Here is a 16,219-nt window from a genome sequence, read left to right on the forward strand (position 1 = left end):
AGATGGACCTTTGTTGGCAAAGTAATATCTCTGCTTTTGGATATGCTGTCTAGGTTGGTCATAACTTTCCTTCCAAGGAGTAAGCGTCTTTTAATTTCACGGCTGCAGTCACCATCTGCAGTGATTTTGGAGCCCCCCAAAATAAAGTCTGACACTGTTTCCACTGTTTCCCCATCAATTTCCCATGAAGTGATGGGACCAGATGCCATGATCTTCATTTTCTGAATGTTGAGCTTTAAGCCAACTTTTTCACTCTCCTCTTTCAATTTCATCAAGAGGCTTTTTAGTTCCTCTTCACTTTCTACCATAACGGTGGTGTCATCTGCATATCTGAGGTTATTGATATTTCTCCCAGAAGTCTCGATTCCAGCTTGTGCTTCTTTCAGCCCAGCATTTCTCATGATGTACTCTGCATAGAAGTTAAATAAGCAGGGTGACAATATACAGCCTTGACGTACTCCTTTCCCTATTTGGAACCAGTCTGTTGTTCCATGTCCAGTTCTAACTGTTGCTTCCTGACCAGTTTTCCAAATTTGCTGGCATATTGAGTGCAGCATTTTCACAGCATCATCTTTCAGGATTTGAAATAGCTGAACTGGGATTCCATCACCTCCATTAGCTTTGTTCATAGTGATGCTTTCTAAGGTCCACTTGACTTCACATTCCAGGATGTCTGGCTCTAAGTGAGTGATCACACCATCATGATTATCTTGGTAGTGAAGATCTTTTTTGTACAGTTCCAATCCCAAAGAAAGACAATGCCAAAGAACGCTCAAACTACCGCACAATTGCACTCATCTCACATGCTAGTAAAGTAATGCCCAAAATTCTCCAAGCCAGGCTTCAGCAATATGTGAACCATGAACTTCCAGATGTTCAAGCTGGTTTTAGAAAAGGCAGAGGAACCAGAGATCAAATTGCCAACATCTGCTGGATCATCGAAAAAGCAAGAGAGTTCCAGAAAAACATCTATTTCTGCTTTATTGACTATGCCAAAGCCTTTGACTGTGTGGCTCACAATAAACTGTGGAAAATTCTTCAAGAGATGGGAATACCAGACCACCTGACCTGCCTCTTGAGAAACCAGTATGCAGGTCAGGAAGCAACAGTTAGAACTGGACATGGAACAACAGACTGGTTCCAAATAGGAAAAGGAGTACGTCAAGGCTGTATATTGTCACCCTGCTTATTTAACTTCTATGCAGAGTACATAATGAGAAATGCTGGGCTGGAAGAAGCACAAGCTGGAATCAAGATCGCCAGGAGAAATATTAATAATCTCAGATATGCAGATGACACCACCCTTATGGTAGAAAGTGAAGACGAACTAAAAAGCCTCTTGATGAACATGAAAGAGGAGAGTGAAAAAGCTGGCTTAAAGCTCAACATTCATAAAACGAAGATCATGGCATCTGGTCCCATCACTTCATGGGAAATTGATGGGGAAACAGTGGAAACAGTGTCAGACTTTATTTTGGGGGGCTCCAAAATCACTGCAGATGGTGACTGCAGCCATGAAATTAAAAGACGCTTACTCCTTGGAAGGAAAGTTATGACCAACCTAGATAGCATATCCAAAAGCAGAGACATTACTTTGCCAACAAAGGTCCATCTAGTCAAGGCTATGGTTTTTTCAGTGGTCATGTATGGATGTGAGTTGGACTGTGAAGAAAGCTGAGCGCTGCAGAATTGATGCTTTTGAACTGTGATGTTGGAGAAGACTCTTGAGAGTCCCTTGGACTGCAAGGAGATCCAACCAGTCCATTCTACAGGAGATCAGTCCTGGGTGTTTTTTGGAAGGAATGATGCTAAAGCTGAAGCTCTAGTACTTTGGCCACCTCATGTGAAGAGTTGACTCATTGGAAAAGACTCTGATGCTGGGAGGGCCTGGGGGCAAGGGGAGAAGGGGACGACAGAGGATGAGATGGCTGGATGGCATCACCGACTCGATGGACATGAGTTTGGGTGAACTCCGGGAGTTGGTGATGGACAGGGAGCCTGGCGTGCTGCAGTTCATGGGGTCGCAAATAGTCAGACATGACTGAATGACTGAACTGAACTGAAACCCCACTAGAAAAATTACTAAAGGATAAACTCCAGAAAGAAGGAATTTCAACTCAGAAGGAACAAATAAGACCAAAAAAAAAAGAGTTGACCAAATAAATCAGTAAATATGTGAACTGATCTAACTATAATCAGTTGTATAAAATGATAATAATGTCTTGAAGAGTTTGAAAACAAATTGGAAATAAAATACTATAAAAAAGAAAATCACACCCACTACTAAAAATTATCAATAATGCATTTAATTGACCTCCCAGCTCCATCAAACATCTCATCATGATGGAATTTTGATTCTCTGCTAGATATCTGTTTAATTTTATAAATCTTAACAGGGGTACCTAGCAAAATGCTACACATCAGATAAAATAATCACCTTATCAATCACACACATTTGCCAAAACGTAAATTACAGATAAATTATCCAATATATACATGTAAACAGGGCTCCCATTTTCTTTATCTGCCTGTTCATCCAGGTAAGACGGCCTATACTATGCCTTCTTAGAAATGTGAAACATTTGGGCTATTCTATTAATACTAGTCACAGTCATAGCAACAGCATTTATAGGCTATGTACTACCTTGAGTACAAATATCATTCTGAGGAGCAATAGTAATTGCTAATCTCCTTTCAGCAATCCCACGTATTGGCACAGATCTTGTTGAGGGAATGTGAGGTGAGTTTTCAGTAGATAAAGCAACTCTCACACAATTCTTCCTTTGCCTTTCACTTTATTTTTCTATCTGTTATTGCACACTAGCTGCCATCCACTAGACTATCTCTCCATGAAACAGGATCCAATAATACAAAAGGAATTTTGTCTGACATAGACAAGAAACCATTTCACCCATATTATACAGTTAAAGCTATTTTAGGTGCCTTGTTACTAGTTCTGATATTAATAATATTAGCCCTATTTTCACCTGACTTATGAGGAGACCCTGACAACTATACCCCAGCAAACACCCTCAATACACTACCTCATATTAAACATGAATGGTATTTCCTATTCACATATTCAATCCTTCGATCGATCCCTAAAAAACTAGGAAGGGTTTTAGCCTTTATCTTTTCTATCCTGATCAGTACTAATATCATTGCTTCCTACATCTAAACAACGAAGCATAACATTCTGACCCCTTGTGCTTAGTCGCTCAGTCACATCTGACTCTTTGTGACCCCATGGACTGTATCCTGCCAGACTCCTCTGTCCATGGGATTCTCCAGGCAATAATATTGGAGTCGGTTGCCATGCCCTCCTCCAGAGAATCTTCCCCATCCAGGAATTGAACCCACATCTCCTTTGTTTTCTGCATTGCAGGTGGATTCTTTACCTGACCCCTTATCCCATATCTATTCTGAATTCTAATAGCAGACCTATTAACACTAACAGGAATTGGAGGACAAGCAGAACAGGGTCATCATTACGATCAGACAGTTAGCATCAATCCTGTATTTTTCCCTAATTCTAGTACTAACACCAGTAACTAGTATCATGGAAAATAGTCTCCTAAAATGAAGAGTCTGCATAGTTTATTTATTACCTCAGTCTTGTAAATCAAAAAAGGGGAAAAATAAATCTCCCTAAGACTCAAGGAAGAAGCTAAAGCTCCATCATCAGCACCAAAGCTGAAATTCTACTTACACTATTCCCTGAAATTTTGTTGTAATACATTGTCAAGATTTTTAAGTACTATGTCAGTGTTGAAATAACCTAATTCCTCCAAACCCCTCATGTACTTCATGCATATGTATATCTCTTTCTTGTATATATATATATAACATATAATTATATATTGTATTATATATATAATATAGATAATATAATTATATAAAATACATATATAATTATATTAACTATATATAATTTTATATACTTGTTTTAGCACGCCAGGCTTCCCTGTCCTTTATCATCTCCTGGAGCTTACTCAAACTCATGCCCATTGAGTCAGTGATGCCATCCAAGCATCTCATCCTCTGTCATCCCCTTTTTTCTCCTCCTGCCTTCAATCTTTATCAGCATTGGGGTCTTTTCTAATATATATTAAGTATATATAATTATATTAACTATTTATATATATTAAATATACATAATTATATTAGCTATGTATACATATGTTAACTGTAACATCTGCCTCATACATGGGCTGCTTCTTGGTTTCACTTTTAAAGTAATGTTACTTATCTATTTTTGGCTGGGTTGGGTCTTTGTTGCTATGTGGCCTTTTCCCTAGGTGTAGAGAGCAAGGGTTTCTCACAGCAGTGGCTTCTCTTGCTGTGGCTCCCAGGCTCTGGAGCACAGGCTCAATAGTTGTGGCACAAGGGCCTGGCAGCTCCACGGTATGTGGGATCTTCCTGGATCAGGGATTGAACCCATGTCTCCTGTACTGGCAGGCAGGTTCTTTATCACTGAGCCACCAGGGAAGCCCCTGGTGGTGGCAGCTGTGGTATCTCTGCTCTCTCCCCAGACCAGCTTATATTAGGTGTGATAGGTGCTTGTTTAATGAGAAAAAGAAGTGCCTTCTTGAGTCTTTCTTGAGCATGGGTGCAGCTCCACATGTGCATGAACATTTAGGTTTCTAGGAATACTTCTGAACTTTTCAGAGCTCTGTTTAAGTACATTCCATGGAAAGACAGCTCTTTGTAAATCTCAGTTCTGGGTTTATGTACCTGTTTCACCCCCAAATGCTTCAGCCTGATTTGAGAAGCAGATAAATCACCGAACTATTGGGTTGGCCCAAAGGTTCATTCTAGTTTTTCCATCAGATCTTGTGAAAAAGCCCAAATGAACTTTTGGTCAACCCAAAAGTTAGAAACATTAGAAAATTTTAGAAAAGCATTGACATGTTGTAAGCAAGACTCTTCAGCCTTAACTCATTGCTCTGCAGCCTGAATGAGATGAATTCCTTTGGCCCTAACATTTCTCCCAGTATCTAGTCTTGCCTGGGCTCCTTTTGTATGAACACTGTTGCAGTTTTATCCCAGAGAAATGTTTCGTCAGTTTCAGAGGGATCAGGTGCCAGGTCCCTTCACAAAGGCTCTGTAGGGGTGAAGAACAGTGTGTTGCCAATGAAGAAGGCCAATGGGTGTCCATCCTGTGACCTCAAACTTTAACTTCATTTGCAAGTGCAGAATTTTCAATAAACAATCTTGACAAAGGTTCACTTACTCTTTAGGGGGTGCTTTCACTCTGTGAAGCAGCCTGTTCCAACTTTGGAATTCTGAGCTAACCTCAGCGTCCCTGAGCATCCAGGCATGGGCTCTGGTTGTGCCCTCGGGCTCTCCAAAAACAAGACTCCTTCTCCATACAGCCTTCAGTTGTTTGTAAATGAGTGACCAGGTCACTCTGGGTGTGACATTCCCAGCAGGGGTCCCCTGGATGACCTGGTCATCCTCTCTCATGTGTCATATGCTTCTTAAAAATATGAGAAGAGTCAACACCTATCCTTCTGAAACTATTCCCAAAACATGCTGAAGAAGGAACACTTCCAAATCCATTCTATGAGGCCATTATCACCCTGGTATCAAAACCAGACAAAGGTAACACAAAAAAAGAAAATTATAGGCCAGCATCACTGATGAGCATAGATACAAAAATACTCAAAAAAAACTAGCAAATCAAATCCAACAATACATTAAAGGGATCACACACCATGATCAAGTAGGACTTATCACAGGAATGCAAGAATTTTTCAGTATCCACAAATTAGTGTGAAACACCACATCAACAAATTGAATAAAAACCATATGATCATCTCAATACTTTTGATAAAAACAGTCAACATCCATTTATGATATCAGCTCTCTAGAAAGCAGGTATGGAGAGAACCTACCTTGATGTGATACAGGCCATGTGTAACAAACCCACAGTTAAAATCACACTCTAAACAATGAAAAGCTAAAAGCATTTTCTCTAAGATCAAGAAGACAAGGACGTCCACTCTCGGCACATCTATTTAACATAGTTTAGGAAGTGCTATCTACAGAAATCAAAGAAAAAGAAATAAAAGGAATCCAAATTGGAAAAGAAGTAAAACTGCCACTGTTTGCAAATGACATGATACTATACACAGAAAATCCTACAGATGCCAACTAGAGCTCAGGAATGAATTCAATAAATTTGCAGGATACAATGTTAATACACAGAAATCTGGTGCATTTCTATACACTGACAAAAGATCAGAAAGAGAAATTAAAGAGATAATCCCATTTACCATTCCATCAAAAAGAATAAACTACCTAGGAATAAACTTACCCAAGGAGGAAAAACATCTATACTCTGAAACCTGTAAGATGCTGATGAAAGAACTCAGAGAAGACACAAACAGATGGAAAGATATACTGTGTTTCTGGATTGGAAGAATCGGTACTGTCAGTACTGTCAGAATGACAGTTCTACCCAAGGCAATACACAGGTTCAATACAATCTCTATCAAATGAACAATGGTTTGTTTTGTTTTTTTTTTACAGAACTAGAACAAAATTTTTTAATTTGTGTGAAAACACAAAAGACTTTGAATAGCCAAAGCAATCTTGAGAAAGAAAAACAGAGCTGGAGGAATCAGGCTCCCAGATTTCAAACTATACTCTGTGTGTGTGTTAGTCACACAGTTGTGTTCAACTCTTCGTGACCCCATGGACTGTAACCCACTAGGCTCCTCTGTCTGTGGAATTCTCCAGGCAAGGATATTGGAGTAGGTAGCCATCCCCTTCTCCAGGGGATCTTCCTGACCCAGGGATCAGACTATACTGCTGCTGCTGCTGCTGCTGCTGCTGCTGCTGCTGCTAAATCGCTTCAGTCATGTCCGACTCTGTGCGACCCCATAGACGGCAGCCCACCAATCTCCCCTGTCCCTGGGATTCTCCAGGCAAGAACACTGGAGTGGGCTGCCATTTCTTTCTCCAATGCATGAAAGTGAAAAGTGAAAGTGAAGTCGCTCAGTCGTATCCGACTCTTAGAGACCCCATGGACCACAGCCTACCAGGCTCCTCCATCCATGGGATTTTCCAGGCAAGAGTACTGGAGTGGGGTGCCATTGCCTTCTCCGTCAGACTATACCACATAGCTACAAAGTAATAAAAACAGTAAGGTACTGTCACAGAATCAGAAATATAGATCAATGGAACAGGACAGAAAACCCATAAATAAACTCACACAGCTACAGTCAATCTATGATTGACAAAGGAAGCAAGAACATACAATGGAGAAAAAGTCTCTTCAATAAGTGGCACTGGGAAAACTGGGCATGCAAAAGAATGAAATTAGAACACTTCCTGACACCATACACAAAAATAAACTCAGAATGGATTAAAGACCTAAATGTAAGACTGGATAGTTTATAGAAGACAAAAATCAATATCTTTTTGGATCCATTTCCTAGAGAAATGAAAATTAAAATGAAAAACAAATGGGACCTGATTAAACATAAAAGCTTTTGCACAGCAAAGGAAACTGTAAACAAATGAAAAGACAACTACAGAATGTGAGAAAATATTTGCAAAATCATCATTTGCAAATTATGCAACCAACAAGGGATTAATTTCCAAAATATATAAACAGCTCAACTGCAGAAAAAAAAATAAACAACCCGATCAAAAAGTGGGCAGACGATCTAAAGAGACTTTTCTCCAAAGAAGACAAATAAATGGCCAATAGCCACATGAAAATAAGCTCAACATTTCTAATAATTAGAGAAATACAAGTTGAAACTACCATGAGGTATCACCTTACTCCAGTCAGAATGGCCACCATTAAAAAATCTAAAAACCACAAATGCTGGAGAGAGCATGGAGATAAGGGAACCCTCCTGCACTATTGATGGGAATGTAAATGAGTGCAGCCACTATGGAAAACAGTACAGAGGTCCTTAGGAAACTAAAAGGAGAGTTGCCACGCGATGCAGCAATCTCGCTCCTGGGCCTATATCAGAGAAAACTCTAATTTGAAAAGATATATGAACTTCAATGTTCTTCTATTTACAACAGCCAGGACACGGAAGCAATCTATATGTCCGTATACAGATGAATGGATAAAGAAGATATGGTATATAGATATATATAAGTGAAATATTACTCAGCCATAAAAAGGAATGAAAGATGCCACTTGCAGCAACATGGATGGACCCAGAGATGCTCCTACTAAGTGAAGTCAGAGAAAGACACATACCATATCACTTATATGTGGAATCTAAAATATGACAAAAAATGAACTTATTTACAAAACGGACTCACAGACATAGAGAACAAACTATGATTACCAAAGGGGAAGGGGGTGGAGGGATAAATTAGGAGTTGGAGATTGACTTACACACACTATTATATATAGTATTGATGAGGCTTCCCAGGAGATGCTCATGGTAAAGAACCTGCCTGCCAATCAGGAGATGCCTGAGACAAGCGTTCCATCCCTTGGTCAGGGAAAGTACCGCATTATTTGCTTTCGTGGTGTATGCTCAGTCGCTAAGTTGTGTCTGAGCCTTTGTGACCCCATGGACTGTAGCCTGCCAGGCTCCTCTGTCAACAGGATTTCCCAGCAAGAATACTGGAGTGGGTTGCCATTTCCTCCTCCAGGGAATATTCCTGACCCAGGGATTGAACCTGCATCTCCTACATTGCAGGTGGTTTCTTTACCACTGAGCCACCAGGAAAGTCCATTATTTGTTTTTACTAACCCTCAACTCAAATTTAGCTTTTTGTTCATTATAATGGTAGACAACAAACTGCAATAGTATTGGTTCTTACCTGGGAGTTTTTCACCTAGTATACCTGTCACCTGGGTTTGATCCCTGGGTTGGGAAGATTTGTTGGAGGAGGGCATGGCAACCCACTTCAGGTTGTGAAGATCCCCTGGAGGAGGGCATGGCAACTCACTCCAGTATTCTTGCCTGGAGAATCCCCATGGACAGAGGAGCCTGGCAGGCTACAGTCCATGGGGTCACAAAGAGTTGGACATGACTGAGTGACTAAGCACATACCTATCAGCAGATCTTGTTATTTGTGTCATTCAGAAGCACACTTGTTACTATATCACTAATTCATGTTTTAAAGTGTTAATAACTCTTTTAATATAATTGTTTTCATCTGTAATATTGTACACTTTAGGCATTAAAAAGCATTATTTTTAGAAGAGATTTCCCAGACACACAAAAATGGTGAAGACCATAGGATTTTAAGTAAATGGTCAGGGGACATCCCTAGTGGTCCAGGGGTTGAGAATCCGCCTGCCAATGCATAGGACACGCATTCACATGGCTTGGAGCAGCTGGGCCAGTACATCACAACTACTGAGACGGAACTCTGGAGCCCACACTCTGCAACTACTGAAGCCCATACGCCTGGAGCCCACGCTCCACAAGAGAAGCCACCACGACGAGAAGCCCATGCAGGACCACTAGAGATGACCCTCACTTGCTGCAACTAGAGAAAAGCCCGTGTAGCAATGAAGACCCAGTGCAACCAAAAATAAATAAATATTACTTATTAGTACCTCATCTTCCAAAGCAGGGGTGCTCGTTTCATCCCTAGTTAGGGAGCTAGATCCCACATGCCTCAAAAACATAAAACAGAAGCAACATTGTAACAAATTCAATAAAGACTTTAAAAGTAGTCCACATCAAAAAAATTTTTTTAATAAATAGATAATCAACTGGGAGTCTCTAGCAGTAGGGCAGATTAGATAACCTGGGCTATCAATGCTCAAATGGGAGCAAATGAAATGCTACATATGATTTTTTTAAATGCATCTCTTAGAGAGTAGGGATTCCCAACCTCTGGGATCTAATGCCTGATGATCTGAGGTGCAGCTGAGGTAATAACAATAGAAACAAAGTACACAATAAATATAACTTACTTGAATCATCCAAACACCAACTCCCCCAAACCCCAGTCTGTGGAAAAACTGTCTTCCAAGAAATCCATCCCCAGTGCCAAAAAGGTTAGGGACACTGTCTGAGATGATACAAAAGTCAGGGATCTGCAGATTCCCAAGATGAACATGTCTTCCCCAATGGCTCAGCAGTAAAGAAATCACCAGCAATGCCAGAGACACAGGCTCAGTCCCTGGGTGGGGAAGATCCCCAGGAGGAGCAAATGGCAACCCACTCCAGCACTTTTGCCTGGAGAATCCCATGGACAGAGGAGCCTGGCAGGCGAGAGTCCATGGGGTTTGCAAAGTGTCAGACACGACCAAGCAAGCATACACATTATTGCCAAGATGAAGGGCACGCAGACTTTCCCTGGAGGAGTCTGCAGAGTCCCACAGAGCCTATTCTTCTCTGAAGTCTGCCCAGCACTTGACAGGAGACAAAGGCCCGATCATATGACCCAGATCAGGCTGAACCACCAGAGGCTCCACCGTGATGTGGGGTCAGTGTCAAATCAATCCATCACACTGAAACGTGCAGTGAGGATGCTCTGGGAGGGGTGGATGCACGGGTGGGGAGAAGGCATCAGGAGAACAGGAATCACAGGGGAGGGTCTGTAGATACACACGTGGAGTTAATCGCCACTGAGGGGTCCCAGTTAGCAGATGCCCACATTCTTGCCCTGGCACCTGCACTCTAGGCCTCAGCAACAAGAAATCCAAGTGCTGATCGGAAGAGTCCAACTTAATTCAGGCTTCAGTTATTCATGAAACAAAACAGTTCCAAAAATAATGAGCACTTTATGGGTAGAAATCACAGGACATCCAACCAAGTCCAGGAAGCACAGAGAGTTCCAGGCAGGATAAACCCAAGGAGGAACACACCAAGACACATAGTAATCAAACCAACAAAGATTAAAGTCAGAGATAAAATATTCAAAGCAATAACCAGTCTGGAACAACAGACTGGTTCCAAATAGGAAAAGGAGTATGTCAAGGCTGTATATTGTCACCCTGCTTATTTAACTTCTATGCAGAGTACATCATGAGAAATGCTGGGCTGGAGGAAGCACAAGCTGGAATCAAGATTGCTGGGAGAAATATCAATAACCTCAGATATGCAGATGATACCACCCTTATGGCAGAAAGTGAAGAGGAGCTAAAAAGCCTCTTGGTGAAAGTGAAAGAGGAGAGTGAAAAAGTTGGCTTAAAGCTCAACATTCAGAAAACAAAGACCATGGCATCTGGTCCCATCACTTCATGGGAAGTAGATGGGGAAACAGTGGAAAGTGTCAGACTTTATTTTGGGGGGCTCCAAAATCACTGCAGATGGTGACTGCAGCCGTGAAATTAAAAGACGCTTACTCCTTGGAAGAAAAGTTATGACCAACCTAGATAGTATATTCAAAAGCAGAGACATTACTTTGCCGACTAAGGTCCGTCTAGTCAAGGCTATGGTTTTTCCTGTGGTCATGTATGGATGTGAGAGTTGGACTGTGAAGAAGGCTGAGCGCCGAAGAATTGATGCATTTGAACTGTGGTGTTGGAGAAGACTCTTGAGAGTCCCTTGGACTGCAAGGAGATCCAACCAGTCCATTCTGAAGGAGATCAGCCCTGGGATTTCTTTGGAAGGAATGATGCTAAAGCTGAAGCTCCAGTACTTCCGACACCTCATGTGAAGAGTTGACTCATTGGAAAAGACTCTGATGCTGGGAGGGATTGGGGGCAGGAGAAGAAGGGGACGACCCAGGATGAGATGGCTGGATGGCATCACTGACTCGATGGACGTGAGTCTGAGTGAACTCCGGGAGATGGTGATGGACAGGGAGGCCTGGTGTGCTGCGATTCATGGGGTCGCAAAGAGTCGGACACGACTGAGCGACTGAACTGAACTGAGCTGAACTGAACTGAACAAGGAAAAACAACAAATAACATACAAGGGAACTCCCATCAGGCTATCTATCAGCTGATTTCTCAACAGAAATTCTACAGGCCAGAAGGGAATGGCATGATATATTTAAAGTGATGAAAGGAAAGAACCTACAACCAAGAATACTCTACCCAGCAAGGCTCTTCTTCAGATTTGATGGAGAAATCAGAAGCCTTTCAGGCAAGCAAAATTTAAGCAAATTCAGCACCACCACCAAACCAGCTTTACAACAAATGCTAAAGGAACTTCTCTAGGCAGGAAACAAGAGAGGGAAAAGACTTACCTACAGAAAATAAACACAAAACAATTAAGAAAATGATAATAAGATCATACATATTGATAATTATTTTAAATGTAACCAACCATAAGACATAGACTGGCTGTGGATGAAAGCATGTGTGCACTTCTACTTACCACATCACTCTGCTTGACCCCCCAGAATTGTAGGTAATTATTTTATATTGTTAGATTAATCATGTTCCCATTATGGCTTGCAATCGTAATTATCTTTTATTTTTGGTCTACCTATTGATTATGAAAACTGATAAACATCTTTCACTATTGTGATTATGTAACCATTGCTCACGTACTACCATTGTATCATGATTGGTCAACAGAAAAATTACAGAATTCTATATCATCAAAACTACCATTTAATAGAAAAAAACTGTAATCACTTTTTAAAACCCAGATGATATCAGAATTATCTTGGAATTTTTTGAGAAATAAAAATGTCTAGGTATTACTTTTATTTCACTAGAGCTCCAGATATGTTTCTAAGGAGCAGCCACATTTACAAACAACTGGATTATATGAGGATCTTTTATTTTTGTCTAGTTTGTTTCATTTTTTCTATTTCATATTCAGTGCTGCCATTTTGTTTAGTTTTTGTTTTACAATTTCTCCATCTCTTTTTTTGATGTTCTTTCTTAAGCCTTTATCAAGTATAGTACAAAAGCTCTAGTATGCATATATATAAATAATATCTATTTTAGAAAACTTATGAATTTTTGCCTAACTAAAAAATTAATGATATTTTGTTTCCACTTGTTTGACTTAGTATGAATACAGTGCTAGATGTCTAATTTTAAAAAATAGACATGCAATTGAAACATGTATAATATCATGTAAGAATCGAATTGCTAGTCTGTCCGAAGCAGGATATGGCACGCTTGGGGCTGGTACATGAGGATGACCCAGAGAGATGTTGTGGGGAGGGGGGTGGGAGGGGGGTTCATGTTTGGGAACGCATGTACACCCATGCTGGATTCATGTCAATGTATGGCAAAACCAATACAGAATTGTAAAGTAAAATAAAAAATAAATTTTAAAAAAAATAGACATGCAACAAGCAAATGTTTAGCACAAGGAACTGCAGTTAATATGTGTAATAATATATAATGGAAAATAATTTCAAAAATAATATATGTGTATATGTACAACTGAATCACAAAATAAAGAATTATACTTTTTTAAATTTAGTAATGTTTACCCTTTTGCCAGTTTTACTAAATCCCCTATGGATATTTAACAATGTATGAGATACAAAATTTTAAATATGTTTGTGTAGGATATAAGATTAATATAAATAGAAATCTGTTATATTTAAATTATTAATGACATAATTCAAGATGCTCCTATTCTTATTTTTTCTGCACTTGATAAAATATTCTCAGAGAAATGTTAAGATGTCACTATATTTTTTCCCCTTATATTTCTGCTGATTTTTGCTTTATGTATCTTTGTTTTTTTGTTGTTAGGTGTTTATGATGTCTGTCTTCTTTGTGAGTTGTACCGTTTATCATTAAAAATATCCATCTTTGTTTCATTTAAAAATAAATAAATTTAATTTAAAAAAAAAGAAATTACATGACATCAAGAAGGCAGGACATCATGAGTAAGAAGCAGTGGGGCCAGCCAGAATTGACCTGCAAAGACTTCAGAGGCTGGAATCTGCCTGCAATGCAGGAGACCGGGGTTCAATCCCTTGGTAGGGAAGAACCCCCGGAGAATGGAATGGCAACTCACTCCAGTATTCTTGCCAGGAAATCCCATGGACAGAGCAGCCTGGCAGGCTACAGTCCATGGGGTTGCAAAGAGTCAGACACGACTAAGCGACTAACACTTTCACCTCTTTCAAGTATATTTTTTAAAGGGAGCATAGTAAAATTTATAACCTGAATAAAGTTCAGGAAATAATGGAATGGGGGAGAAGTAACATTCAAATGAACAGAATTTTTCCAAATTTGTTGAAAAACAGCAACCCTGAGATGAAGCCCAATAACCCCAAGCAGTACAAATACACAGACATAGATGTTAGTAATCGAGGTGCATCTGTTATATAAGGCAGTGGGGAAGACAAGTGTAGTATAAAAACTCTTATATACATATATATTAAAAATATGTATAATATATATATTTCAGAAAACATATGAATTTTTGCCTAAGATGACAGGTTATGGTGAAACCCTTCACACAGCGGTGGAGGCCACACAGCTGTAGCATAGTGTCTCCAAAGTGCTGATTAACTCAACCAAAACCCTAAACCAAGCAACACAAGGGAACGTGTGGAACTGGGGAGTTGACCATCAAAGGACCCGCACTAAAGGGATTTTAGAGGATGGTATTAAAGTCAAACGAAGAGGATCTCAGATGCAGGGTCTGAGTCTCAAGGAGAGATAGTAAGCCAGGCTGGATATGACATGTGACATCTAAACAAGCTAGTGACTGTAAATGAGGCAAAGGTAACTGACATGGGGCAATAAAGAAGACAAGATTTTTATTTGTTTATTTAGGCTGCACACGGGCTTTTCTCTAGTTGAGGCAAGCGGGGGCTACTCTTCATGGCAGTGCTCAGGCTTCTCGTTGCAGTGGCTTTTCTTGCTGTGGAGCATAGGCTCTAGGGCATACAGCCTTCAACAGCCGCGGCACGTGAACTCATTTTCTGTGGTGCACGGGCTTAGTTGCCCCATGGCACGGGGGATCTTCCTGGACCAGGGATTGAATCCATATGCCCTGCTTTGGAAGGCAGATTCTTAACTACTGAGCCACCAGAGAAGTGCCCAGTAGACTAGATTTTAAATGCTGAGTTATTGGAGCTTATAAATTGGGAGAGGAGATCACAAAATGAAGTATTTGGGGGTCCTTGTATTGTCCAGGAGATGACTATGGCTATTGACTGCCTATAACTTGTTAAATATGGATTAAATGGGCAAACACTAATAGAACAGATCCAATAGAACCTTCAAAGGAAGTGAAAGGAAAAGAAAGATGTAAAGGAAAACAAAAGAGTCCAAACGATGGCAAGACAGGAGGAAAGGGGAGGAGAGGAACAGGTAAAATGGGACAAGTTCAAAGTATAATGTTATAGACAAAAATCACTAATCATAATACATGTCAATGAACTAAATTCTCCTGTTCAGACCTTAAAAGTTGTACCCTATTTTAAAAAAGCAAAAAACAATTTCAGTGATGTACTCTTTACAAAAAACACACCTAAAGCACACAGGAAGATAAAAAGTCAAACTGTGGAAAAGAGAGAACAAGCAATTAGTTGTCAACAGAAGGCATATATTAATAGCAAAAGAGAATTCAGGCAAAAAGCATTATTAGAAATAAGGCAATGTGACACATAAAAATAAGTAACTCCATTCACTGGAAAAACTTATCATGTCCCATGTGAATATGTGTATACATGTTAAATCACTTCATTCGTGTCCAACTCTTTGCGACCCTATGGACTATAGCCCACCAGGCTCCTCTGTCCATGGGATTCTCCAGACAAGAATACTGGAGTGGGTCACCATGCCCTCCTCCAAGGAAACTTCCAGACCCAGGGATCAAACATGCGTCTCTTACGTCCCCTGCACTAGCAGGCGGGTTCTTTACCACTAGAACCATCTGGGAAGACCATAGCTTTCTATGAAGCCAGATTGACAGAAATTAAACAAAAAACTAGTTAAATCCAACGCTGGATTTCAACACACCTTTCAGAGTCAGTAGATCAAATGGACCAAAAATATTGTAAGAAAATAGAGTATGTGAACAATGTCAAAACTGGGCTTGAGCTAATGGATTGACTACATTTGATGTCTGAGAAACACACATTCCTTTCAGGCACACGGGAACCCTTGCTGGGCTGGCACAAGCTCAGATGTAAAGCTGGCCTTCGTATACTTCAAAGAATTAGGATCTGACTACATGAAAAACACACACACAAAATGCAATTAAGTAGGAAAACAAAGCCAATAAGATAATTAGAAAAATTCATTCACTTGGAAATTTAATAACACTTATAATTAACTCATGGGTCAAAGGAGAAATTATAATTGAAATTAGGTGATTTCATCATCTAGCTTTTCACA

The 16,219-nt window shown here is 40.1% G+C and overlaps 1 long non-coding RNA gene across 1 annotated transcript in view; it reads left to right on the plus strand.

The window, feature by feature from the left end:
- Positions 1–10,337, plus strand: part of LOC120851447 — a 19,870-nt gene extending 9,533 nt beyond the window's left edge. The window contains exon 3 of the long non-coding RNA XR_005718330.1: positions 10,327–10,337. This is a non-coding gene — a long non-coding RNA (uncharacterized LOC120851447). The remainder of the gene's footprint in view (positions 1–10,326) is intronic.
- The last annotated feature ends 5,882 nt before the right edge of the window (positions 10,338–16,219 follow it).

The sequence above is a fragment of the Oryx dammah genome, unplaced genomic scaffold (assembly GCF_014754425.2).
Source record: "Oryx dammah isolate SB20612 unplaced genomic scaffold, SCBI_Odam_1.1 HiC_scaffold_25, whole genome shotgun sequence".
NCBI classification, from domain to species: Eukaryota; Metazoa; Chordata; class Mammalia; order Artiodactyla; family Bovidae; genus Oryx; species Oryx dammah.